Genomic DNA, 26,935 nt, shown 5'->3' on the forward strand with positions numbered 1-26,935 from the left:
GCCTTATGCAATATATAAACAAATGGGTGTGTCTGTGTTCCAATAAAACTCCATTTATGAAATTTGAATTTCATACAGTTTTTACATGTTGTGGAATATTGGTTCTTCTTTTGATAGTTTTCAACTATTTTAAAAGGCAAAACCATTCTTAGCTCTTGGCCTGTGCAAAAATAGGTGGTGGACTGAATTTTGCCTACAGGCAGAAATTTGCATATCCTGGTTTGGAACTTAGACCAGCACTTTCCAATAGAAAGATAATGTGAACCACACAAGTCATTTAAAATTTTCTGGTATCCATAGTTTAAAAAAAAAAAGGCAAAAAGAAACAGATGAAATTAATTTTAATAAGATATTTGAATTCTTCCAATATAACCAAACTATTACCATTTCAACTGGTATTCAATATAAAAATTCATTAATGAGGTGTTTTACATTCTTTATTTTTGGGCTGTTAGAAATCTGGTGTATATTTTACATTACAGCATATCTCCTTTTGTATGCTAAATTTTCATCAGAAATATTTGATCTGTATTCAGATTTCATAAAATTTACAGTTGAAAAATAGATTCACAAGTTGTTAGAAAACATTCTTAAAAGTTTTCTGGTAGTTGAAGTTTTAAATTTTAAGTTAATTAACTTTAAATTAAAATTTAAACATGAACAATTTAGTTTCCCAGTTACTCCAGTCACATTTTAAGGGCTCAATAGCTACTATATTGGACAGCACAGACTTAGAAGAACAAGAGATTGTTTCTTGCAGAGAGTATTTTCACTGGCATGGTTTAGAATTGCTAGTAAAATGGAGATTATAGAAAGCAGATAGACTATGTCAGTATTTTAAACCTTTAAAATTCTCTGCAGACAGTGTACCCCTCTGGCCTGCACCTGGGGTGGACCACCACCCCAAACTTGGTTCACCCCCGGAAGCCCTCATGCCAGGAATGTAGTGACCAAGGAAGAGAAAAATATGAGAGATTGCCAAAGAGGCATCTAGTTGTGGACCACGTAGGGCCTGGTAAGCCTTGGTGAGGATTTCAGACTTTCTCAAGTGTGATAGGCAGTCAGTCATTGGAGGGCCTTGAGCTGCTGCTAGCGAAGAGGCTTTAAGAGGGCGAAAGTATGGCAGGTGTCAGGTGATAGACATGGGGGGTGCAGGGCTGTGATGGAGGGGAAGTGAGTGGGGCACCTGGGATTCTAAGCTGAAGGAGGCACTCACCCTTAGGGTCACGTGAGCGCTGGTGTACCACCCTAGGGGTAAGCATCCCCTTACATTTTGGCCCTGGTGGCTGGGATAAAAGGAGTTCTGTATAGGAAGTGAGAGAGGTCACCAGAATTTGGATCTATTTTAAAGGAAGAGCTCACAGAATCTACTAACAAATTGGATATGGAATGTGAGCAAAATAGGGGAGTCAAGTCTGACACTAGGATTTTGATTTTCACTGTAAATCCGGGCAGCCCCCAGGATAGCCTGTACTGCTCTTCCTGCTCCATTGCCAAGTTTACCAGAGCACAGAGTGCTTTTGAAAATAGGAGATTTCAATTAAACACATTTTGAAATTGCAGAGATTCAGTTGCACAGCCCCAGTCTTCTTCATTGTAACAAAGGTCACACTGTGTATAAAGCTGGATGGTTTATGGTTCCACTTCATTGTGAACCACCACAGAGCTGGTTTGCCCTTAATACCACTGATGAGAAGTCTCAGGGTACCATCGCTGCATGAACCTGTTCTCACCCTTCTTGAATACCAAGGCTGCTGTGACCCTTCCCCCCATCAAAGGGGACATCAGCCCATCCCCCCTGCTCCGGATCTGTAATGGAAATCCAAGCTTGTTCTTACCCCCCTTGGCCCCCACCATCTCCACCCCTCTTAGATTCCATTTTACAACACACAAAGCAAGCTAGCCTTTGTTAAAAAGTTTAATGTTCTTAATTAGTTGAATCGGTTGGGCTAATTAGAATACCAATTAGAACTGGCAGGGCTATCGTTAATTTGAAAGTGTTGTGGTCTAGTGTTAATCGCTATTAAACCTTATAGTTTGTGAAAGAGAGAGGATGAATTCACAAAATACTATTTGAAATGTTAGAGGTCGGTGGTCAGAAGGAGCCTGCCTGTCAGTGAGTATTCCAGGGAGGCAATACCCACAGAGAAGTGCAGTTGCTGAAGACTTGGGCCCTGCATGGGGCATAAGTGTCTCCCTTTTCAAAAAAACAATGTTAAAAGCCTGCAATGTGTTTTACTAAAATAGCCAAAGTGTTTAATTCACCTAATGGACTAGTGATCTAGCACGATTCTTTACAAAAATCAGTTTAAGTTAGCAGGACACAAAAAAGTTTCTGCCATTACCAGAGCTGTTTGTCCCTTTGGGTTGTAACTTTCTCATATAAAGACCAACCCTCACAACGAAACCTCTTTTGTTTCTGGTCACTGTCTGAATAGGAAATTAAATCACAAAAACAAAAAACCAAAGTCTTAGTACAGAAGAAATGCCATGTTTGGACTGTAGTCGTACATGAGTCTGTATTTTCATGTCTCATTTGGAGATGGCTAAATGGATAAGCAAATCTTAATTTATGTTTTCCAACAAGTATAAAAATCACTACTCGTTTTCTCAGCGAGCAAATATGGAACCGACAATTATAGCAATTCCTACCGTACATTTTCTGAGATATGACTTGATTTTCCCTCTATTCCAGTGATAAAGACAGAAGGTATTGCCATCCATTATCGTTGCTGGTATCCTCTCAATATATCTGTGGTACATTTCCGGAAAATAAACCATGCAGTTTATAGAAACAAATATAAAGATATATTTCATCATATGTATTATGGCACTGTTAGGAAACAAGGAATCTTTCTAAATGGCAAATTGCTCTACAAAGGATATAAAAATGTTCAGCTCAATTGCTACCTCAAATCTTGGAGGTGAGTGGAGAATAAATTTAAAACACTCAGACCAACAAATACATAAGTGACTGAGTGACTACCAGTATAGTATTTGTGTATAAAATTTGTAGGCAAAGAAGAAGTTTATAACCAAGAATTTGCTCTCAATGTATCTTAGGATCTATGGTGACATCTGTATAGATGTTATGAAGTAATATCTAGTTAAGTTCCACGTGATCTTATTAAGGTCTATTTTGCCTTGATCAAGTGCCCGCATATTACAGCCATTGTGCTAGATGCCTGCCCTGGGGACAGGAGAGTACATTGTTGAAAAAGACCTGATTAGGGTCTACCAGGAAAGACTGTATAACTGACAGCAAAACATACACACAAACAAAAAAAATATTTGATAACTGATCAAAATAAACTTGTTTCCTTTCATTGTAGATTCAAATACCACATTAAGCCTTTGCCTCACCACTAAATTTTTTACATTTGTTTTTAATCCTACTCACCAGCTCCAATTCTTTAGGACTACTGGTCATATGTTACCTTTAGGTTATGGTTGAAAATAATATTCAAGCTACTTGTTTAAGTCTTTATTTTGAACTTATATGTGAAAAATCAGTAATTTTTTTGGTAAAATGCCCAACAGTTAAGCACCAGAGGTTTTCCTTTAAGCACTGAGAGAGGGAAAAACCAAGACAAATGAAGTACAGACCCCAAGTAAAAGTTTGAACTGGGAACTGTACTGATCCACCGGTCATTTTTATTTTCTTTTGTTTTACTTGACTGCATTTCAAGTTACTTATGTCCTTGCATATGTTTTGGAGCTGCTTTTTTACATTGTAGGCAAATCCCTTGATGAATGTATTCTATAATCAAACCATAAATGCCTTCATTAATTCATCCATGCAGTGATTTAACAAGCATTTATTTATTTTTTACTATGTACCAGGTAGTATGCCAGGCTCTGGGATACAAAGATGCAAGTATAAGACAGCTATGTCAAAAAATTGATCAGTCTAAGAAGTGAGGCGAAGGTATAAAGAAATGGTTGGAATACTCTCTGGCAAGCAGTGTGTCAGGGGCAAGGCCCAGGTGCTTTGGAGGACAAAAGATGTAGCAAGGAAATTGCTGTGTGGGCAGAGTTGGGGAGGTGAGGTCTGAGGGAGCTTTGAAGGACGAGTAGGGCCACTATGGGATGGCTGTCCCCTGGAATGTACAAGGCAGAGGCCCTGGCTTAGGGTTTGGGGTGGGGGAGGTATCGGATGTTATTTGAACCTGGAAAATATAATGCAAAAGAAAGAGATGGGACGAATAAAAGTACAACTCTGATGTAATATGCATGTATATTTCCTCTCTAGAATCTCTCCAGCTCCTGAGGACAGGATTTGACCCACAACATCACTAGTTGTGTGGTTTAGAAAGTTATCTAATAAATTAACAAAGCTCAATGGTAATTTTCATCTACAAAGAATCTGTAGGATTGAGCTAAAGCGACATATTTTCAGAAATGTCTTTTGGCATCTGTAAAAGGTATACGAACACCAAGGAGAGTATATACAATTCATTTCAGTTTTAGAAAGAATGTTAAGAAAACAAATGAAATAATTTTTTATTTACCTTTTGGTTTGATTTGAGACTAAATGTATCCCTTCTTACTAAAAAAAAGCGTTCATACTAAGTCAGGCTCTCTCCTATTGCAATGTGCATCCTTACCCTGAAAATATATTTAGTGAAGTCAAATCAAGATGCTATTTCTTATTCACCCTGATTCCCCAACCTCCCTGGAAATTTTGAGCAGGTCCCTCATTTTACTATGGGTGCTTAATGTCTGTTATTTGAAGTCTGTGTGTCTACGTGTCTGTGCGTATGTTTATAGTTTATTTGCCCCGTGTCATTCTGCAAAAATGGATTCACTCAGTCAACTAGATTAGGAGAGCCTTGAGCTCAGCTATCAGCTGGAGGAACAAAGAGAAGGCAGTCAGAATCCCCTGAAGGGAAGGTAGTGAACGCTCGCAGTCCCCTGAGGGTCCTCATCAGCACTAGAGAACTGTTTTGACAGAACCACTGAATTGAGTGCAGGAGTCAAATTCCTGGGACATCAAACCAGGACAGATTTCCCACTCACCCACAAACAACAGAGACCCCTTTGCCTTTGGGGAATAGGAGGAGCCCGGTCTGAGGGACACATTGACTTCCAGGGTTGGTTGGAATAACTTGCTGTAGGCAAAAGGGCAAGGAACATTGAGTAGCAGAAATGGAAGCAAATAATTTACTACTTTTTTTAAAAAAATTGCGAACCCTGATGTCTGGCCCCAGATATTTGAGCATATTCTCCGTTCTTCTAACAAAAGAAACACACATGCTTATTCCACCCTTTTCCGCCTCATCTGGCAGCCGCTTTCTGGTCCAGCAGACACTAACATCTAATGAGTCAAACTTCTCATTTTCAGACTAATCAGTCGGCTGCACTAATTGCAAATGCAAATATGCAAATTTATATTAATTAATTACTCTGCTAATTAGTTCTGCGGTCTTTTTTGGGTAATAAATCATTGTGCAGTGGAAGGGAAACAAGTCCTGTCCCATTTCACTCCACATAAAAATTTAATGTACTCATGGAAGAAAATATATAAAAAAAAAGACACCCTGAGTTGATCACTATGCTCCCACTGACTAGTCCCCTCCAGAAAGGTGCGATTGTGAGAGGGCTTTCACATCTTCAGCAAATGCCATCACTAAGGTGCCTGTTAGCAATTTAATTATCACATTAAGGGCTTCAGAAAACGCCAGTTTGCTGTGCTGCAGGCTGTGACATGGAGCTCGACAGTTCACCCAGTTTGCAGCAAAACACTTAAAAATAAAATGAGAATATAGAAAGGGAATCACATTTCTTTGCTGAAACACTATAGCTTGGGATCCAATATTTTCAGAGTTTTTGTTGTTATTGTTGTTTTAAGCCAAAGTTACCATCTTGATTTCCATGCCCTTGAATGAAAAGTTTTATCATTCCGGTTTAGAGACTCAGTGAAGGACTGTATCATGGGGAAGGGGGTTCAGGACAAGGTGAGGAGGAGCTCTTAGGAGAGGAAACTATCTTTCACAATGTTTAGGAGGGATATTGTGCTCATCCAGACTTATTTATTTAGTAAATTCTTTTTGGTGACTTACTATGTTTCTAACGACCCATCTTGGCGGATAGAGTGACATATGAGAAACAGTCTCTCCCAATTAGCCCAATTAGCCTTTGAATTCTCTGAGGATAAGAGGCTGCGTCTGCTCTTTGCCCAGATAGAACATTCAATAAGTATTTGCTGAATGAGTGAATGAATGAATGAGTGAATGGCTGCAGCCTTCAAGAACCTCAAGTCTATTTAAGGTGACAATAACCTATTCATGTACAGTCTTGCCTTTATTATTGGGTGGGTGCCAAGTGATACTCACTGATTAGGAGATGCGAGGAGGGAGCCATGGTGGTTAAGATTTAAATCCTCATGTGTTAAATGTCCCTTCATTTCCTTCTTCTCAGAAAGAAATTTCTATTTTAATTCCCCATGCTCTTTCCTCTCTATTGTGCCTTCTCCATGTGGGATTTGATGATTGAGCAATAAAAAGGAAACTGCCATCATTACAGCTGGGCAACTGGCATTCAAGCCCTGGCTCACCCATTAGTGGTTTTGTAATCTTGGGCAAGCCGTTTAAGCTCATGGTGTCAGTTTCTTCATCTGTGAAAACAGGGGTGGTGGATTCCTCATCAGCGCCGTGGTGGATGCCGGGCCTTTGCCGTCAGCACCCGGGGCTTTGCGGCTCAGCACCCAGTCCCCACCCCCTCGGTTGCTCTCTATGTGACTGTACTTTTTATTATTTATAAAAATTATTTACTTTTGAAATGTTTTTAAAGAGTTGGAATGGAGGATACATGTACATGGTACAAAATTCAAAAAGTGTACAAGATATTCAATAAAAAGTTAGTCTCCTGCCCTGACCCCTAGCCTCTCTGTCCCTTCCCCAGTGGCAACAACTAATTCCTGTGTGTGCTTCAGTGATAGTCTCTGTACTTGTGTGTGTGTGTATTTCCCCACACACGAATGATAGCATACCATGACCCTCTTCTGCATCTTACTCTTAAACTACCTTGTACTTTTTTTTGTATATAAATTTATTTATTTTATTTCTTTATTTTTGGTCTTCGTTGCTGCGCGCGGGCTTTCTCCAGCTGTGGCGAGTGGGGGCCACTCCTCGTTGCGGTGCGCGGGCTTCTCATTGCGGTGGCTTCTCTCGTTGTAGAGCACGGGCTGCAGGAGCATGGGCTTCAGTAGTTGGGCTCGCAGGCTCTAGAGCGCAGGCTCAGTAGTTGTGGCGCACGGGCTTAGCTGCTCCGTGGCATGTGGGATCTTCCCAGACCAGGGCTTGAACCCGTGTTCCCTGCACTGGCAGGCGGATTCCCAACCACTGCGCCACCAGGGAAGCCCTACCTTGTACTTTTTAAGCGTGAATGTTTCACATTGTATGAGAGTACAGTAATTTACTTGTATTAGCCACCAATTGATGGACCTTTCGGTTGTTTCCAATTTTCAACTACTACAAATAAGGCTGCAATTAATATTCTTGTACATACAACACTTTGCCCATATGGAGGTAGATCTGCAGGATGATACCTGAAAATAGAACTGCTGGATCAAAGGATACATACTACTCGAAATCTCAATTCCTCAGTTTTCTCATCGACAAAGTGGAGATAACAGTGCTCCCTTTCTCATACGTGGCTGTGAGGAGTAACTGAGATAATTAGTGAAAAGTCCTTAGTATTGTTGTTTGTTATTCTTATTCTCAGTATCGACATTATTATTTTTTTCACCACCTCATGGCTTTATGTTGAGGGTAAAAGGAGACCACAATTGTAAAAGCAATGTGTATAGGGCTGTGCCAATGTTAGTCATCAATAAGAACCCATTTTGCTTTTCCTACCCTGTTTTCTCTGGTTTTTGTGCCATGGTGGCCTCTCGTGCTAAGCCTTCACATTGTTTCAGTTCATAGAAATATTTTGCAAGCGCTCTGGAAGGTTTTCTAAGGCTTCAGAAATGTCTGTATATGTAAAGCATTTAACAAAAACAAGGCTAATATTAACTTCATTCTCCCAAATTAGTCACGTGCCCAAGGTACAGAACAGGAGAAAGTAAGATGTGTGAGTGATAGCAAATGAGAATACAAACCAAGGGACTAAATGAGGGAGGTAGGAACTGGTGAAGAGAAGCAGGGATGGAGAAAAGGGAACAGGAAGGAGCCAAGGTAGATGACCAATTAGATTGCAGGGCACCAAAGGGGAAGGTGTAACCAAGGTCCAGGACCTAGAGAGCTGCCAGCAGAGGAGGTGGTTGGACAGATGATGCACGCATTTGATTAGCCTAGAGAATGCACAAATCCTCGCTGCCTTTCTGCATCATACTTCCATTGTTTGCTGAGCAGTGGGCCTCCTTCCTGTCTCTTCTTTCCATGCATGATTCCAGGGCTCCTACTTTATCCCCTCCTCTTCTCTCTTTAAACTTTCCTCCCTGAGTTCAATCTCTTCTCAAAGTTTCAACTGCCACTAGTAGGTGGCTGTCTGGCTGGGTGCCTAGTGCCATGTTTTAAATCACTGACAGAGTACTTAAAAGTCACTCTTAAATGATCTGTGTTCATTTCCAGCACAACTTACTTGAAACCAATCTCATCCTCTCTCTGAAATGCCTTTTCCTTCTTATTGTATTTCCATGTATGTTAATAAACTGTAAATAACTTATTGCTTTGTATATACCCTGTCAGCAAGGACAATGTTGCCCGATAGTCTGTACACAACAACTGCTTGTTGGTTGACTGGTGGAGCCAAAGTGTTTCCCATGCTTGTAAAAGCCTCATCTTCCCCAGCACAGCTCACTTCTCTTATTTTCTATTTTGATACGAACACAATTTGGAGATTACTTTCTCAAAGATGAGACAGACTTTCGATTGTTTCGTGGCTTACGCTGGATGATTAACAATTCTTCAGCAGAAGCCTTCAACCTGCTGATCTCAGAACAGCCTTCAGAAAAGCCAGTGAGCCACCTTACCGAGTGAGTTTATGTGCATGGGAGAATTCAAACCCTTCCACTCTGCAGGGCATATAGCTGTGCTCTACAGGGCCCAAAGGGGAGAGCTGGGCTAATTATTTATTTAATGTGAGAGCCTGAGCGCAGTATCTTAGAACCTAATTAGTCCCATAAAAGTGAATCATGATGCAGATTTTAAGAATGTGAAAGGGGATGGCCCAAATCTGGAGAACTGAACCTTCAAAATTCCATCTGAAAGAAAAAAATAAATGCTATTAATAAATGCTTTATGAAGGTGAAATGGAAAAAAAATATGTTTCTTCAGATAATTAAATTAAAAACCCTATGCCACATACTAGATGTGTTTTATATTTGAGTCATAGTTTTTAGGAAAAAAGATATTTTTTCAATGGATTATTTTTCCTAACCCATGTTTTAGATAAGAAGTTATTGAGTTTTGTTTTTGGCCTCACGTTTTTTAGCAATCAGCTGTAGTTAAAGGATGATGCCAGTGAACTGAGGTTGAACACTTCATGTCCCAGAATGACCAACTGGCTTATGGTAAGGAACTTTGTGTTCTGTACACACACACTGTAGCCACCTCTTCTGAAAATATGTGCCACAGCATATGAGAAGGAATGCATTAGCTTTCTAGAAAAAGCAATTTAAAATCCTTGCCCTTTTAAAACTATTATTTTATATTCATGGTTTAGCATAAAGAAAAATAAAAATCACCCTTAATCTTACAATCCAAAGATGACCACTGTAAATATTTAGGGCTCTACCCTTCCTGATTTTTATGTATAGCTACATCTAGAACTGTTAGTGTCTATATACATTCATACTTCTCTATGGATATATCTCTAACATTCCTGGGGTTTGCACTGATGCTGCAGCTGGATCACTTGTTTAAGGCTTATTCTGATTGGTCAGAATCAGTGCTGTATAACGGTGCTCTGTGACGACCTAGATGGGTGGGATGAGGGGGGTGGTGAGAGGGAGGTCCAAGAGAGAGGGGATATAGGTGTATATATAGCTGATTCACTTCATTGTATAGCAGAAACTAACACAACATTGTAAAGCAATTTTACTTCAGTGGAAAAAAAAAAGAATCAGTACTGTATAGATTGATAAATACTTTGAGTGTCACCTTGTATCTGTCTAACAAAAGTGGAGTCAGTCTCCCCATATTGGGGGGTGTGTGTGTGTGTGTGTGTGCACATGTGTGTGCATATCTGTACTTACTGGTGTCAGTTTTTCAAAGTGCACGTCATTTTTATGACTGCAGAGTATTCAGTTGTGGGCATGGATATTCCGTAATTTATTCAACTAGTCCCATGTTATGGGATATTTTGAATTGTTTGCAGTTCAATCTTTTTTATATTTATATGTCATCCTATTTTGTTGTCGATCTTCCCTTTTCCTTTGTTATCTTTGTTGCTTACATTTCTTTCAAGTAGTGGTTTGAGATTTCTAAACTTATTGTTCTCAAATAGTCATTATCTTTTTATTGAAAATATTTGAATCCATCTTTATCAGCGTTAGGGTTTAATCAGTTTCTGCTAATTTCCCCATCTTAGCTTTCCTCCCAGAGTAGATATTTCTGCTTTTATTGTCTCCTCCCATCTCCTATGCTCAGTTGACTTTAAATAATTTGGGGCTTTTATATTCATTTCTTGAAATACAATTTGTATCTCTTCTTTCAAGAATTATGTTTGATATTTGCATTGTTTATAATCATATTAGCAATTGTTTAGCTGTTAACTGAACTTTACTGCCTTCATTGCTCACTGCCATTTCTTTTAAACAACATTTTACATATATAATATTTAAATGCTTTATTTTGTTACTTTCTCAATGAACTGAAATACTTTTTTGAGGACATTTTTCAGAAAAAGCATATGGGTGATAAACATATATATAGCCCTTGCTTATCAGGAAAAAAATGTTTCTCTTGCCTTCAAACATAAATGGCATGCAATCTGTTTTTGTTATTCTTAAAATTTCTTTACATATTCACCCCAATTATTTTCTGGCTTTGAGTTCTAATCTGATTACCTTTTTTTAAAAAAATTACTCATGCCTAAATATATATATATTATTTCTTTGTCTTTCAAATAGAAAACCATAACTAGAGTTTGTGTGTGTGTGTATGTGTGTGTGCCTTTCTTCATTACCTTTTGTACTGGACCCATGAACTCCAGGTTCATTTAGCATTTTTTTTATCACAGAAATCTTTCTGTTGTTATTTCAATCGTAAATAATTATGTCTCCTGCATATTTCTATTTTCTTTATTCTCTCATCATACTCATACTACATCTTGTGGATCGATCATCTGTGTCACTTATCTTTCCACTTGTTGCTTGCTGTGTATTTATCGTCTTACACTGAGCTCTCTGGGTGAAGCTCTAGTGTTCCAATTCACAGATTCCATTTTCTGCTATTCACCACTTCACTAGTACTTTATATTTGAAAAACCTGTTTTTTGTCTGACAGCATTCTCTTTTGGAAGCAGATTTTTTTTTCTTTGCAGAGATGCAACTCTGAAAGATACTGAATTTACAACAGTATGTATTGTCATGTATACTTAATACACAGCTTCAAATACACAGTTTTTAAAATTTCTTGTCATAAACCTATATCATTTTGGGAATTTGGTTCTGTTGCTTCTTTTGGTCAAGTGAATCTTTTCATATGTCTGGTGAATCTTCACCTTTGGGAGTAGGAGCAGATATAGATGTTTGTTTATTTTAAGTATTATGATGGCTTCACTGGCAATTTTATAGATCCCTGTTCACATGTATTTTAGTTCTAGACAAAAAGAAATAAAAACAGTTTATATTTTCTGCAGTTTTATTTTGGCAGATAAAGGTTCCAGATGCTTGAGAAGACAGAGTAAGAAATACAGCCAGAAGCAATTCTGCATTCTGGAGCCCGTGGCTTTTTTCTCTGTGTCACTTAGTACCTGGCCTACCGTGTGTGGTCCAGGCTGCAGAATGACACCCATTGTCAGTCCCATTCACACTTTCTGAAGCCACTGGCAGGGGCTGTCTTTTCACTGTTTTGAGGCCGCTGTTTCACTCACTCTTGCCTAGAGATTCTGGCTACTCCATACTGGAGGTGGGAGACAGCCCCCTAGGCCATCATGGTTTCTATACGTGTCATTTACAGCTACTCCAGATTGGCTTAGCCCTTCAACTGGCCAAGTATAAGCTAAGACAGAGGCATGTGGCCTGTAAACTGCACTACTTTGTGGCATTATTCATAAAATTGAGATTTGCTCCCATGGGCCACCCTTTACCACAGCCCTACTCTTGTCAGTCTGGGGGTGTTTGCGAGGCTCTGATGATTAACCTTCTTAAGTGCATCCTTTTATAGCCAGAAATTGCAGCTTGGGTATTCCATTCCTCAATCTGGACCTGGTCAGCATTATGCCTGACATGTATTCTGTGACATTCTTGGCCTGTAGCTGACAGAGCCTCACCTATTTTTATTTTTAGGAAGTTTGCATAGTTGGGGCAGTTAATCAAGATTATTGAACCCCTGTAAAGACATCGAAAGCTATGACAAATTCCACCCGACAGCCTTGTTGGTCTATAGGACACAGGAATATCTGAATGAACAATTCAATAATCACTATGATCTGTCATCTCTAAAATATGACCCACTCACCTGTATAAAGATATTCAGGCTTTGAATTTTCTTCTTGATATTTGGCATCATAAAGCTATAGATACCATCTATGGATCCTGAAGATCAAAAAACATTTTTCCCCAAGTCTGAAGATCTTTTAGGCAAAGGTACATTTTAATGTGGTTGGATTGATCCTGACTTCTGGGACTCTCTCTGTGTCTTTGTAGAAGACCTGAAATAACAGTTTGTTTACAATTTCCTTTCAAGTTGCTTTGCTCTCACTCTCACCTCCTTTCTTAAGGCACAAGCTGAGCTTTACAATTCAGAAGTTAAGCACATTAGAATATTTATTTAAAGGCAATTACACTTCCTGCTTTTTCTGGAGAGATGGGTTCAACATGTCACTAGATCACAAATTTTATTCACATTATGGTGGTGGCCGGGTCTGCGGGGGCTCAGCCTACAAGGGGATTGTCCCCCTGTTGTTTGAGAATGGTTTCCTCTACAAACCTTTTAACTCCACAAGTTTGTAACCATTAATTCTTAAGGGTTTTGACAAATCTCCCCAGTTAAATATTAAATAATAAATATGGTCCTGATGGTAACAGGGCTTTGTGAAGTCTGTTTGAAGTGTCCTTTAAAATATTAAATTCAAATAAATGATTGAATCAGAACAAAGGGTATATCTTAAGACAAATTCAGCCAAGTCTCTTTAACCTTTGAGCGTTCAACATAGATTAGAAAGCTAGGGCAGCACATGCTTTCATAGCAAATTGAAATGGGATTTTTGAAGCAAGTCTTGCAAATACAGGTAACCCATACCTAGGTTTGATCTGCCTTTGCCATTTGGGGGGAGAGATTTTGCTGCCTATTGTTTGATAAGTATGTGATTTTTTTTCTTTAAACACTTACATTCAAAGAAGCAAATCCTTGAAAACGCTAGCTTTGGGTGCTATGTTTATTCCTTGTCAATGTCTTCCATATGAAATCTGTTCTGCTTATAATATCTACCACAGTTGGAGCCCTGGAAAAAATCTGTTTCATATCTGCCCTTTGCACTTAGCTTATTTTGTTTTACACTTCCCCCATGTTATCTGTCTGTAATCAGTCCTGCTTACAAGCAGGCAGTCCCTGGGGAGGAAGACTTGGGGAGATTGCCCTGCATTTAGGGGGATCCTGGACTCCTGATACTTGCGCTGTACCCTTCGAAAGGAGCAGGTAAAGGAGAGGGGGTGGCTTCACCAACTGGGCTAAAAAGACCAGTAAAGCCAAATTCCGCCTCCTTCTTACTCCCCCTCGTGTCCCAGGCTGGTTTGGCACCCATTACGTCTATTCTCGGGTTTGTGCTCTGCCACTGGGTCTCCATCTGCTCTATCTGCTTCCTCACCACCGAACAACCTCCCATAGCTCTTGATTGAGTCCACCCAGAACAGTGACTCCATATACCCAAGCTTCCCAGAGTAGAGGGTGACACAGTTGGCACAGGACATGCCCAATAAAGAAACCTTGTTAGAATAGGACATGGAACAGTCCGGCTGGCTTCATGGGGGCTGAAGTGCGTGCACATGTCGAAGACAGACACCCACCAGACATCTCTGGAATGAATGCTTGTAGGCTGCAAGGGCTTCAGAAAGGAGCAGGAATAAGACTCCTGCTCCTCGAATTTGCTGCAGTGTAGGAGGCTGGTGGGCATCTGTGCCCAGCCTGGTGAGAAAACGCTCCAACACTAGGAGGGGTGCATCCTCCACTAAAGCCCAATAATCTGCCCCAGTTTTGATGTAGACCCTGTCCCCTGCTCTCCCTCTCTCACTGATGCTCCATCTGGAGGATAGGAGTCTCCCTTACTTCAGAAATAGATGAATAAAGTAATTAGCAAATACAGGAAAGGTTAGAAACTATCCAACCCAATAAAATGAGGTTTAAGATCCAGAGAGAGAAACCTCCTTTGGAAACCTGGGAATAAGATGCTCATTTTTCCTCTACAGGAAAGAGACATGTCATCTTTGGGGCAGCTCCCATGGTTGTGGAACCACCCTTGATGGTTTGAAGCCTGTGTGTAACCTGCTAGGCTGAACTTCTCCTAGGAATCCCGGTGCGGATTCTGTCTTCACACCCCTTTTCTGAATGGTGTCAGGCTGTTTAAAGGCATGGCCTTTGGTTGCTGTATGTCCATGCTGTTCATGCCACTAGGGGTCCTCATTGGTTTGCTCTGGACAGAGCAAAAGCCAGCTTCTAAGACAGAAACCACTAGGAAGAAGCTTTGACTTGAATTCTCTGCTGGTTTCAGGCTGTGTCGTCTCCAGCAAGTTACTCAGTGCCCCTGAGCCTCTGAATTCTCATTTTTACCATGGGAAGAAGGGGTCAAGAGATTACATTTGTTGAGGACCTACTGTGTGCCGGCCATTGCTTTTGCTTTAGTTGGAATTACTCCAAAAACAAAGTCCAAGGTAAGGACTTGGGTACAGCTGTTTATCTGGGGAGCGTGGATCACGGGAAGCAGGAGTGAGGGTTGGGAGAGTGTGACAGGAACAAGGAAAAGCCAATACAAGGGGACGTTATGGAGGGGTTGCTGAGGACTACAGGGTCCTGGTTCCAGTGAGACCTCCTCAGAAGGGTACAGAGTGCACTCCCAGAAGTGTCCACAAGTATCTGGAAAGGCTGCCTCCTTTACCCACTGCCTCCCATCCCACGTAGGTTGAGGGTTGCCTCTGAGGGTGATGCACTGTCTCACAGAGTGGAGAAGGCTCTGGGACAGAAGATGGAGACACATGGCGCCACTTAAGGTGAGTGAGTCCAAAATCAGGTGAGCTATCACTGATATCGAACACGAGCCAAAGGATGTGATACAGGTGCCTGGGCTATGGTTTCAATGATATAAACGTATATATGACCTGCCAATCATTTGATACATATGCAAGGGCCTAATATCTATGGTGCTCAATGATATATATGTATATTACATATAATACACATATATCATTATTATAATATATGTTATATATATTATCATTATTATGATTGTGCCTGATGCAAGGCAGAGTTTTGGAAACAGAGCTCGGCTGCCTGTTGGCACAGGGAGAGTGTATGTCCACTAACAAAGAAGAGCTACCTCCCCTGGGGACCACTGTGTTTTCGGGGAGGAGGGAGTGTGAGAAAGGGGCCACCCACCGATGAATCTTTTGGGAGCCATTCAGCTCTAGCTGCTAAGCTAGAGCCTCTAGCTGCTTAGACTCTCCTCAACTGGCACTTGTTAATGAATGAATGTAGCCATGGGGTTTCTCTTTGCTGACCCCATAGCAGGATCCGCAGGATCCTGGATATTTTTGAGATAATCAGTAGAAACACCAATAGGCTGAAAACCTTCACCATCATGTAAAACACGCACAGAATGTGCCTGGCAGTACATTCATGTGCATGTGTGTAAAAGCTTTTTAATGTAATTATTACTACATTCCACAAAGTAACACTTTTCCAAACCTAAATACATAAATCTGTGTTAAATAAATAGTAACTTGAAATAGTCAAAAGAGATTAAAAAATTTTTCTTTTTATCCAGTGGAATATGTTGTGGATCCACCAGCAGAGCAGAGTTTTAAGTTGGTGGCCAGAGCACACACATAGCCTCACTGTAGTGAATAATGACCAATGTGCTTACTCATTGGGGCCTGACTATACCTGGACTGCACACGTTTATATTTCTACTTAGGATTATCTATACCCCAATTTATCTGAGGTGAACTGCTTCAAATTCTTAGTGAAATTTTCCAGAGAGTTTACCAAAATCTGATCATTTGCCATCTCTTGTTTAGCTTACTTCCTTTGGAGCTTGCAAACAGCAAAAGGTATTTTTAGTGAAAGTATTTACAGTCTCTAAGCTCTGTGCTCTCTTTTCCGTCCTCAGAGCCTCTATCTTAGTTCAAACCATTCTCAGCTGTCAAATTATCATAACCTTCACTGTACCAGTGTCTGCCTCTCCGCTGGCTTCCAGTCCTGTCCCTGCTCCAATCCAAACTCCTCCTGCCCCTAAACGGATCCTTACAAAATGCAAATCTAGTCGTATATGTCACCCCTCTGTTTAAAATCTTTCGGTAGCGCCATATTTTTCAGAACAAGATGAAAACTTAGACCTTACATGATCGTGCTTCCCCCGCCTTTTCAGCCCACTTCAGTCCCCACACATTTCTGTGATTCCAACCAGACTCCAAAGGCTGCGACACTGCACCCCAGGTCTGTGTCTCAGCTGGAAACGCTCCCGCTGCCTTTACCTGCCTCAGCACCTCCGCCTGGTCCTCCCTTCATATTCATCTCTGCTCAATGATTTTGAATGTTCTCCACTGAACCACAAATAAAATCAAAGAAGCCTGCCTCTTTCTAAAAGGTGATTTGGTCAAACTCTAGCATGGCACAGAGAGGTGGGTGAAAGTTCTAGACACAGGTAAGAAAAGGAAGTGATATAATTCCCAACTCTTCCCGACTGGGTCTTCACCATGTGTTTTAGCTGTTTTATTTAAACTGAATTCCAAGAGCACCAGACCTGTGCATATTTAAATATGTAAAAACTTGGAAGTTTAAGCAAATGCTATGTAAGTGATTCTTGGGTTTTTCACTGTTTTAAATGATCTGATACTCTTTATTATAGAGAATGGGACTTGATTGGCTATCTATAACAAATATGTTTGTGCTCCAATGAACTAATTAACTGACACAGACATTACCTCCTTAATATTCAGTACAATAAGATTTGACATATTTGTCAAGGCACAGAGGAAAATGGACCTGATTTTGGTTGAATAAGTTATCCCAAAGCTAAGTTCTTATAATTCCATAGGTTTAAAAATCAATAGGCCTACAATTTAATTTGCCATCAAAAAAGTGCCTTTTCTCACCAAAAAAGTAAAATTATCCTAGTTCATCCCAAGATTAAATAGGAATATGGTTACTAAAATAACTTGCTTATTATATTTGCCTTGTATAAGAAATTGAAGACCTTTTTTTTTAAAAAAAATGTATTATATTTATGCTACCAGCTGCATGTCTAATTTATATTGTGGTGACTTAAAACAGAGCATTTTGTATTAAGGTTTATTGTTACTTAAGTTGCTTTCCAGAGGGGTAGCTGACACACGCGGAAGTAGCCTTCATTTAATGAGCACATTTAAATAGTCTCCTCTTCATTGGTGCACTAATAATACCAAATATGTGCTGACTCACTCATTCAATCCTATTTCAAAATATTTATTGAACATTTGTTATTTTTTGTGCCAGGCACGCTGTGACAGTGAACTCTCTTCTCAGAGTCCATGTAATGAGCTAATTATCTACCTTCCACGGGGAGAGCTTAGTTCAGACTATCCCTGATGCCCAAGGTATCAGGCAGATACTAGGCAGAAATAGTTTCTGTAGATGAAGTTTGGAATAGAATGACCAAGAAAGACCAGTTCTAGGCTGAATCATTCACCTCAGGCTCAATTTTAAGAGGTACATCATCATCTGGGATGAACAAAATACCAAAAATTTATTTCTGAAATTTTGTACTAAAATATTTACCTTGATTACTGATTACTGAGAGGTTTTTGTGTGTGTGTGTGCCACCTTAAATTTTACACCCAAGTTTAGTGCCCCATTGTCCTTCCCTGGGTCCCAATCCGGCCACCAGGCAGACCTCATGGCTGCCTAAACGTTGTGGAAACTGGAATGGCCTCACTCTCCCTGCTCTCCGGGGCTCCTGCTTAAGTATACTTATCTAGGGATAAAGCATTTCATTCCACAATAACAAATTCTAGACTTAAGATGTCAGGGAAAAAATAGAAGGGTGATTTTAATTTATACTTCTGAGGAGTTGACTAATATCAATTCTTTACAAGGATCAGATTTAGGATAAAGAGGAGGAGCAAAGAATCCAGGTAAACATTCGTGCCCTGCGGGGGGAGAAAATGCGTAGGCAGGAAAGTCTGGGGACAAATAAGACAGAGACATCTGTGTTACAGTCCAGGTTGATCCCAAGTGGTAGAAATGGTGGATCCAGAGCTTTTGAGGCAGTGGCTATCACTGCCATATTTTCTCTATAAAGTATAAAGGGTATTTTTTTCAAGGAGGAGCCATGGACACAGCTTTGTGTTTCCTTCAAAATATAGCTAATTTTAATGGACAAGAACAAAGAAATTTAGAGTTGATGATGAACATCTGTCCATGATTAACCCTGCTTGCACTTAGAAATTAGAGACAATCACACCGTTTTGAAATCATAATATCACCTTCAAGTGAAACTGGTCATTCTCGGAACTTTGTCTCCAAAAAATAAAAGAAATGCTAGTAGTCAGTTTTAAATTGCCAGGGTTTTTGAAATATATTTCTTTATAACCATAATGTTTATAGTTTTTAAAGTTTGGGTTTGTGATAATTTGTCCCCCTAAAAAAATTAAAAACAAAATATTTCATTTTATTGTCCCCATTTTCTAATCAAGAGAATATTTAAGACAATCCAAGTGTACATTATTTAACCAGTCTAGAGTATTTTGCAGATTGCCCACAAACATATGAAAGGATGCTCAACATCACTAATAATTAGAGAAATGCAAATCAAAACTACAATGACATATCACCTCACACCAGTCAGAATGGCCATCATCAAAAAATCTACAAACAATAAATGCTGGAGAGGGTGTGAAGAAAAGGGAACCCTCTTGCACTGTTGGTGGGAATGTAAATTGATACAGCCACTATGGAGAACAGTATGGAGGTTCCTTAAAAAACTAAAAATAGAACTACCATACGACCCAGCAATCCCACTACCGGGCATATACCCTGAGAAAACCATAATTCAAAAAGAGTCATGTACCACAATGTTCATTGCAGTTCTATTTACAATAGCCAGGACATGGAAGCAACCTAAGTGTCCATCGACAGATGAATGGATAAAGAAGATGTGGCACATATATACAATGGACTATTACTCAGCCATAAAAAGAAACGAAATTGAGTTACTTGTAGTGAGGTGGATGGACCTAGAGACTGTCATACAGAGTGAAGTTAAGTCAGAAAGAGAAAAACAAATACCGTATGCTAACACATATATATGGAATCTAAAAACAAAAAAAACAGTTTCTGAAGAACCTAGGGGCAGGACAGGAATAAAGACGCAGACATAGCGAATGGACTTGAGGACATGGGGAGCGGGAAGTGTAGGCTGGGACGAAGTGAGAGAGTGGCATGGACATATATACACTACCAAATGTAAAACAGATAGCTAGTGGGAAGCAGCCACATAGCACAGGGAGATCAGCTCGGTGCTTTGTGACCACCTAGAGGGGTGGGATAGGGAGGGTGGGAGGGAGACGCAAGAGGGAGGGGATATGGGGATATATGTTTATGTATAGCTGACTCACTTTGTTATACAGCAGAAATTAACACACCATTGTAAAGCAATTATATTCCAATAAAGATGTTAAAATCAATAAATAAATATAGAGTATTTTAGAGACAATAAAATGATCTGTTTTTTCAATAATAGAAACTCTATATCCTGCAGCCCCTAACATACACATCAGTGTACAACATTGGCAAACTCAGAAAACTTTAACACAGAAATCCAAGCTCAGATCTTACCTCAAGATTGAAACCCATTTAAATTCCAAGAATAAGTAGCTGACAGAGATAATTTTCATAGATTAACATTTTTCACCTGGGTTTTATATTTCTGGAAGAAATATACACTGCATTGGTTATGCATTGATCAAACTTTTATTGTGCCAGCTGTACTTCATAGACCTGAAAAAGTGATTCAAGCAAAACAAAAGAGAACATAAAAGCACAACTATAATGGTTTTAAATCCCAAAGAGGCAATTACAAGTTTGATGCCAGTGATGCAGCTGGACTCCATCGGAAAACGAAACACCTTTTCCATATTAAGCAGTTATGAAGGCTAAGGCTCGGGATGTAAATAATAAATTTGCACTACAGTCATATTTGTAAAGTACATCCCTTTTAATAAGTGGAAAGAGTATGGTAATAAATTTCACACTAATTCATGTGCAAAGGAGAATTTTACAGAGTTCAAATGTGTTGAGGCAGGTAAAAAAACTGAGGTATGAAACAAATAATTATTGAGATAAAACAAATGAAAAAAGATCAGAATCATGTGCACGGGATTGGATTGTAACTCTTTAACCACTTGGAGCTGGGTTCAGCCTAATGCAGCTTTTTGTATGCATGATGTTTCTCTGCCTCTCTTTAAAAGTAAAATGAAAGTAAATGGGGCATTGTGCTGCTTCCCAAATTAATTCACAAAAGCCTAGGACAAGACACTTCTAGAACTAATTATTGCATAGCTTAGAATATCTTTCTCTTCCCCAATTTTTAGACATAGGAATGAGAAGAGCAAACAGGATTCCATCCAACATTAAGCAAGCTGGCTGGGGCTCATCCAAACTCCCCTCTGAGTGATCCAAAAATGCTCATTAATTCATTAATCTGCCAAACGTTTAGTGTCTATTACATATCAGGCACCAGGGATGCAAAGATCAGAAGGCACTGGACCAAACCTCAAGGCCCCACAGGTTAGTGGAGGAAATAGATGTGGACACAGATATTCCCAGGAAAAAGAAATAATTGCTAAAGTAGAAAAATTCAGTGTTGGGTTGCAGAGTGAAAGACTACTTATCTCTTTGTCTTAAGGAAAGAAGTTCAGACAAAGGCTCAATAGTAGAGCAAAACTTGAGTAGTTTTAAAGTAATCTTTAAAAAGCTTTTGCTCCAAATCTTGCTGCTTGTAACGAATTGCTGAGGGTTACCCAATGTAAGCCCATTTTTCCTCAATGGGCCATTCACAAAAATCAATCCTAATTCTTACCAAGAAGAGTCTGATGATTACCCATAGAGTAAAAGATAAAATTGGATTCCTTCCTCATATCAAACATAAAGATGGTTTTAAAAATTAAATGCAAGAAGCAAAATGTTAAACATTTAGAAGAAAATATAGGATGACGTTTTATGAAGTTGGAGTAGGAAAAAAATTCTTAATCAAGCCTCAAAAAAATGCACGACCAGAAGGAAAAGAGACAATTTTAACAACATTAAAATTGAAATTTTCTTTTCATCAAAAGGCAAAAAAAAAAAAAAATTCTGGGAAGACAACCCACAGACTGGAGAGATATTTCTAACTTGTATAACCAATACAGCATTAGCATCCAGAATATATGACATTTACAAATCAATAAGAAGAAAATTTAAAAGTAGAACAATGAGTAAAGAAATGAAAGAGCAGAGAAACAAGGGAAAAGATCCTCAACCTCTTGAGTTATCAGGATAAATGCAAATAAGAACATAGATTTCATACCTGTCCATTTGGCAAAAAGTCAAAAAAAACAGGATACAAACTATTGGCAAGGATGTAGGATTAAAGAAACTCTCACATACTGCTCATAGGATTGTCAAACTGCACAACTACTTTGAAAGACAAAACAGCAAAATCTAGTAAGGATGAGGATGTGCATACTTTATGATCCAGTAGTTTCAATTCTCGGTGTATATTCTAGAGAAACTTTTATGTATGTACACAGAGCACATGTCCAAAAGGACATAATTTTGAGCCAAAATGTCCATTAAGAGGAGACTAGATAAATAAAATGTGGCATATTCATATAATGAAATACTATATGGCAGTGAACATTAATGAACATGCAAGTTACTGAATGAAAAAGGGAAGTAGTAAAAATGAAAAGAGAAACAAAGCATGAGTATAAAAGAAAGCTGAACTGGAGCAACCCATGGATTTTTTCATAATAGAGGATCTTGAGGCGGGAGACTGGAGTTTGAATGTCTACATAGGGCTACAGCACATCCAGGGCAGGGAAGAAAGACCAGAGCTCCACATATAAAGCTTCCAGCATCAAAGTCTTCATCATCTGGAAAATCTCCATGTGCTAGTCTGGTGAAGCAGCAAAAAAGTTCGCTCTGAGAGAGAAGGAAAACAGCCACAAAAACTTGAGAGCCTGTGCCTGCACCACTGCAGTGAGGAATCCCAAGTGTACCAAAACCATGGTGAGGAAACTCAGTGCTGAGAAATCAACATAAAAGCTATCATTCCAGAGTGAGGACAAAACAATAATAATTTTAGTAAACGGCTCAGTTTGCCACTCAAGGAAAGGAATACTAAAGGCTGAACTGTAAAAAGAAGGAAATTGCACCCAGAGAGATCCAGAAGAAGAATGAAATCATGAGAAACAAAAGAGGTAAACCTAAAGAAAAAATGACTGTAAAAGCAAAACCGTAACAATAATCACTAAGTGGGGTGTAGGATAGGTAAAAATAAGTTGGAACAAAGCTATGAGATCAGAATGACATGGAAGACTGAGAATGGGAAGTTGGATTTAAAGCTTCCCAAGGGCATGCTGCTGTAGGATAAACAGACATATAGATGAACTTCAGACTTCACTATGTGAAATAGACTCCTTAACTCTGTCCACAACTTGCATATAATTCCTTTATTAAGCTCTTGTCAGCTGACTCATTTGAATGTATTGTTTTCTGTCATGACTCATTTTGATACAGAATTGAATATTTACATTAGAAGTTAAGAAATGTTGTAAATAAATGAACTAAATGTAAATCCAAAGAAATAGAATAAATGAACTAGTAAAAGGAAGAACAAAAATTGATGTGTGTGAAATGGTTCCCACATTGCCTCTAACAGTACCTAGAATTCCACATATTGAGGTATGTTCCTGAAAGACATTTTAGTCAGGGCTTTGTGAACAGCTAAGAACAGAACTTCCTGAGTGAGAATATCATGGGCATGGGGGCTGGGAAGGAAAGAGAGCCCAGGGAAGGGAACACGATAGATTGATTTTATTATTTCCCTATGTCTGGCCCTGCCAGTTTATACCTAGAATCTGCACAGCCAGGTTTTTTCCCTCTATACATATAAGACAAACATTTGCACATGTTTTGATTGTCATTTTCAGTTTCTTACAAACTCAGATACACTCCTACAGTTGTCTAGTTGCTTCTGAACATCAGGTAGAATGACTGTTCTCTGCTGTCTTACTTAGAATCATTTGGGTCTTGGAATTAAAATTTACAACGTTTCCACTCCATACGGCAGCATCAAACAATGACACCTAATTTCCTATGGCTGTGTTCTTTGTCACTAATTGTCTTGTAAAACTGAAATATTTAAAGAAACATTTCTGTTATGATTGTACACTATTACTCTGTTAAATTACATATTGCAGGTACGCTTGCACTGTGTTAATGCAGATCTTTGGGATTTTTCAGCCTTGAAAAACACCATTTCTTTTTACTTCATACAAAATTTTTGTTAGCCTGAAGCCATTTTACCTCTCCTATCTAACGTGATTGAGACTAGTTTGTAGGAATCAATAGTTGTTAAGGGATTCCATAAGCTTTGAGGCAGAATAAATTATTTTATCATGTCCTCTTCCTTGGATATTCAGTTTAAAGGAATGTAGTGGCTTTAAACCTAGGCAAGAGACAGCCCTGAATCTTGCCCCAAGTACATGGGAACCCCTGTCTGAGCTGCATTAACCCTGAACGAATTTTGTCTACCTGTGAAGAGTTTTATTCTTGGAGAGCAGAACACTCGAGCATAAATCTTGACTCTAATAAACTGGCTGACAAATGTTGGGTGAGGCATTTAATTCTCTGAGCCTCAGTTTTCCTCAAGTGTAATGTGGGGGATGATTTCCATCCCAAAGAATCATTGATTGACTAAGAAAACTCATGTAAAATCCGGTGCTGGCACAGAGAAGTCGAAATCCAGAAGTCATTACTATTCAGAGACTTACCAGGAGGGTCTGTGCAGAGGTCCTCCCAGGAGGAGTTTACACCAACGGAGGAGAGATGTTGGGGGTAGGTTTGAGATTATTGTCCAAGGGGTGACTCTGGCTGCAGTGTGGTGTCCATCACACGGGACGTACTGTAGCCCAAGCCTCATGACTTCTGCCTAAGTCTCAAGAAGAGCAGTGCAATAAGAACAAGTCAAAAGTGGAACCAGGGGCATTAAGATGCTGCAAGCAGAAGTCAGCATTGTGTTGCAGCCCGTGTATCACATGTGGCACAAGGAGCTGTAGGGCACTGTTCACACTTGGTCTGAGTGATGGCACGAATCATGGGCTTGATGATGAGCTGGGGGAGGCTTTGAGGGACACCTCGCTTGAGGAGCTTTGAGGCCCAGTCACAGCAGACATCCCACTGCTGCTTGAGCAGGAGGAAATAGGTATGACTCATGCATGGACTCGCCAGAAGGACCCATCCTCACAACCAGTGTGGAGGTATCTGAGGCAATGCTCAAGTATCCACCAAGAAATGGGGGAGGGCGGAGCCAAAAAAAATGTGCTCTTTCCAGGCTGATCTGGCTATGCCACCCAGGTTATCTTTGCATCCTCGGTGATACCCCACAGAGCTCTTCATTCCAGACATCAAGCTCTAGTTCCTCTCTAGTTGGCTTGCCATCTACTTTCTTCCTTCTCTATATTTGTCTATGTATCATTTATGCCATTCTTGGAGTATGATTAACCACATGTCATTTCTTTGGATTTATTATTAGTTGAATTTTGCCCAACCTTTGTAGTGTATAGAATGTGGAATATGGCTTTCACACTTGACACCCTTTTCTCTCCTACTCCTCAGACTTGCTCCTTGAACCTCTCCATCCAGATGTTCTTGGTTCTCCCTTAATACTTTTTTTTTCCTCCAGCTTTCACTTCTGTTTATTTTATCTCCCACTATTTGCTCTTAAAATGATGTCTTTGCAGGTCTAATGGCGTCAATATAAGCAGATTTGTATATCAACTGTTCACTTCTGTCCCCTGCTGAGGAAGATTTGAAAATCATCCTAACTCTTATTTATTTTTTCATTGTGTTTCCCAAAATGCTTTTCAAATTTTTCACTTTTAATGAAATTTCTGTAAGTTAAAATGTTGAACATATTTTTAAAAAACGATCCTTGGTATTTTTAATACTAAATGATGTTGGAGAACGAGGGAATGAAAAGCACCCACCAAACTGAGCAGGCATTTTGAGACCAAAAATAAGGCAGGCAGCTCTATATAATCAATGGATCAGTTTATTATAGGGTAACTTACTCATAGGGTGGGATCTAGATCAGGCAGACAACAATCCAGAAGCATTTGCAGCTGCACTCTGCAATCCTGAGGGGCCATTAGGACAATTTTATAGTTAACCTAGGGCCTGGGGGTAGTTACTTGGAAACAAGACATGCATTCCTAAGTCAAGATTTAGGAATGGGTAACTAGTCTTGTGGATGATCATTATTTTGGGACTAACAGAGCGTAGAGGCTGCCTGATCCTAATGATTATTAAACAATATCTATTAACTACAAAGCCCTGGATGACAGAGAAGTAATTTGCTGTACAGTATAGACCTGGATAGGGTCAGCAGAAGGACAGGAAAAACTTTAAGGGCCCAACACGATGTTAGTTATGCTAACAGCTGTGCAGATGACTTCAGCAGTGTCTTTACCAGGAAGGTGAAATTTGGTGTATCTATAATAACAACCAAAAGGAACATTTTAAGAAAACTGGGAACTCTTGTTTTCAAATCCAGTATGAGATTAAGTACACATTATATTTCTAAATTAGTAGCTTTTTATTTATTAAAAATTTATAAAGTAACACATGAATAAAGAATGAGAGCAAGAAGGTAACAAGAGGAAGGAAAAAAGGGAGGGAGGTAGGGCAGGAGGGACTGTCATATATAAGTAAACCCTTTTATTTGAACATTTGAAATCACATCAATTTCATGGTCTTTCTCAAAGGAATTGACAGGCACAAGTTGTACCAATGGAAATATTCTAAAAGTTATGTAGCAGCTCTATGACTATCCCTTAGGCATTCGGTAACCATTCTTTGAATAGGTATCATATGCCAGGGCACTGTGTTTGGCTCTAGAAAATGAAACGCTTGACCTCCATTTCAGTGTTTTCAAATATAACTCTTAAACAACGTTTATGTTGGGTACTCATAAGAAAGGAATGTCTTTTCAAACAAGATAATAGATGCTCCTGCCTCAAGGGTTTGTGCCGAGTTATTTTTCTAGATGAGGGGAGGTTCTGTGCTGATTTACTCTAAGTCCTGGTATTGTGGCCAAAGGAGATGGTTTGGGCAAGATGGTTTGTTACAGGGTTGAGGTGTGGTTGTTGGCCATGAAACGGAATGGAAACAATGAAATAGAGCAGAACAATACAAAATAATAGTTTGAGCTCATAACCTCATTCATTTTCTTATGTTGTAAAAATTCATGAGAACTTTCATGGATGATTTCTGCATGTGTCAATCCTTTTGGATCAGCTCTCTCTGATCTATCA

General features: G+C 39.4%; 1 protein-coding gene across 2 annotated transcripts in view; it reads right to left on the bottom strand.

The window, feature by feature from the left end:
- The window catches only part of NEUROD6 (neuronal differentiation 6), a 199,467-nt gene that overhangs the window by 19,256 nt on the left and 153,276 nt on the right, over positions 1–26,935 (bottom strand). Inside the window, exon 2 of one of the 2 annotated variants that reach the window (XM_082399476.1) lies at positions 1–1,039. This exon is cut by the window's left edge and continues 19,256 nt beyond it. The gene's annotated coding sequence lies outside the window, so the exon portion shown is untranslated. Of the gene's footprint in view, positions 25,471–26,935 lie in introns of those variants that run through there. The other variant, XM_082399475.1, reaches the window with a different exon arrangement.

The sequence above is a fragment of the Balaenoptera borealis genome (assembly GCF_965194805.1).
Source record: "Balaenoptera borealis genome assembly, chromosome: 7".
Taxonomy (NCBI): domain Eukaryota; kingdom Metazoa; phylum Chordata; class Mammalia; order Artiodactyla; family Balaenopteridae; genus Balaenoptera; species Balaenoptera borealis.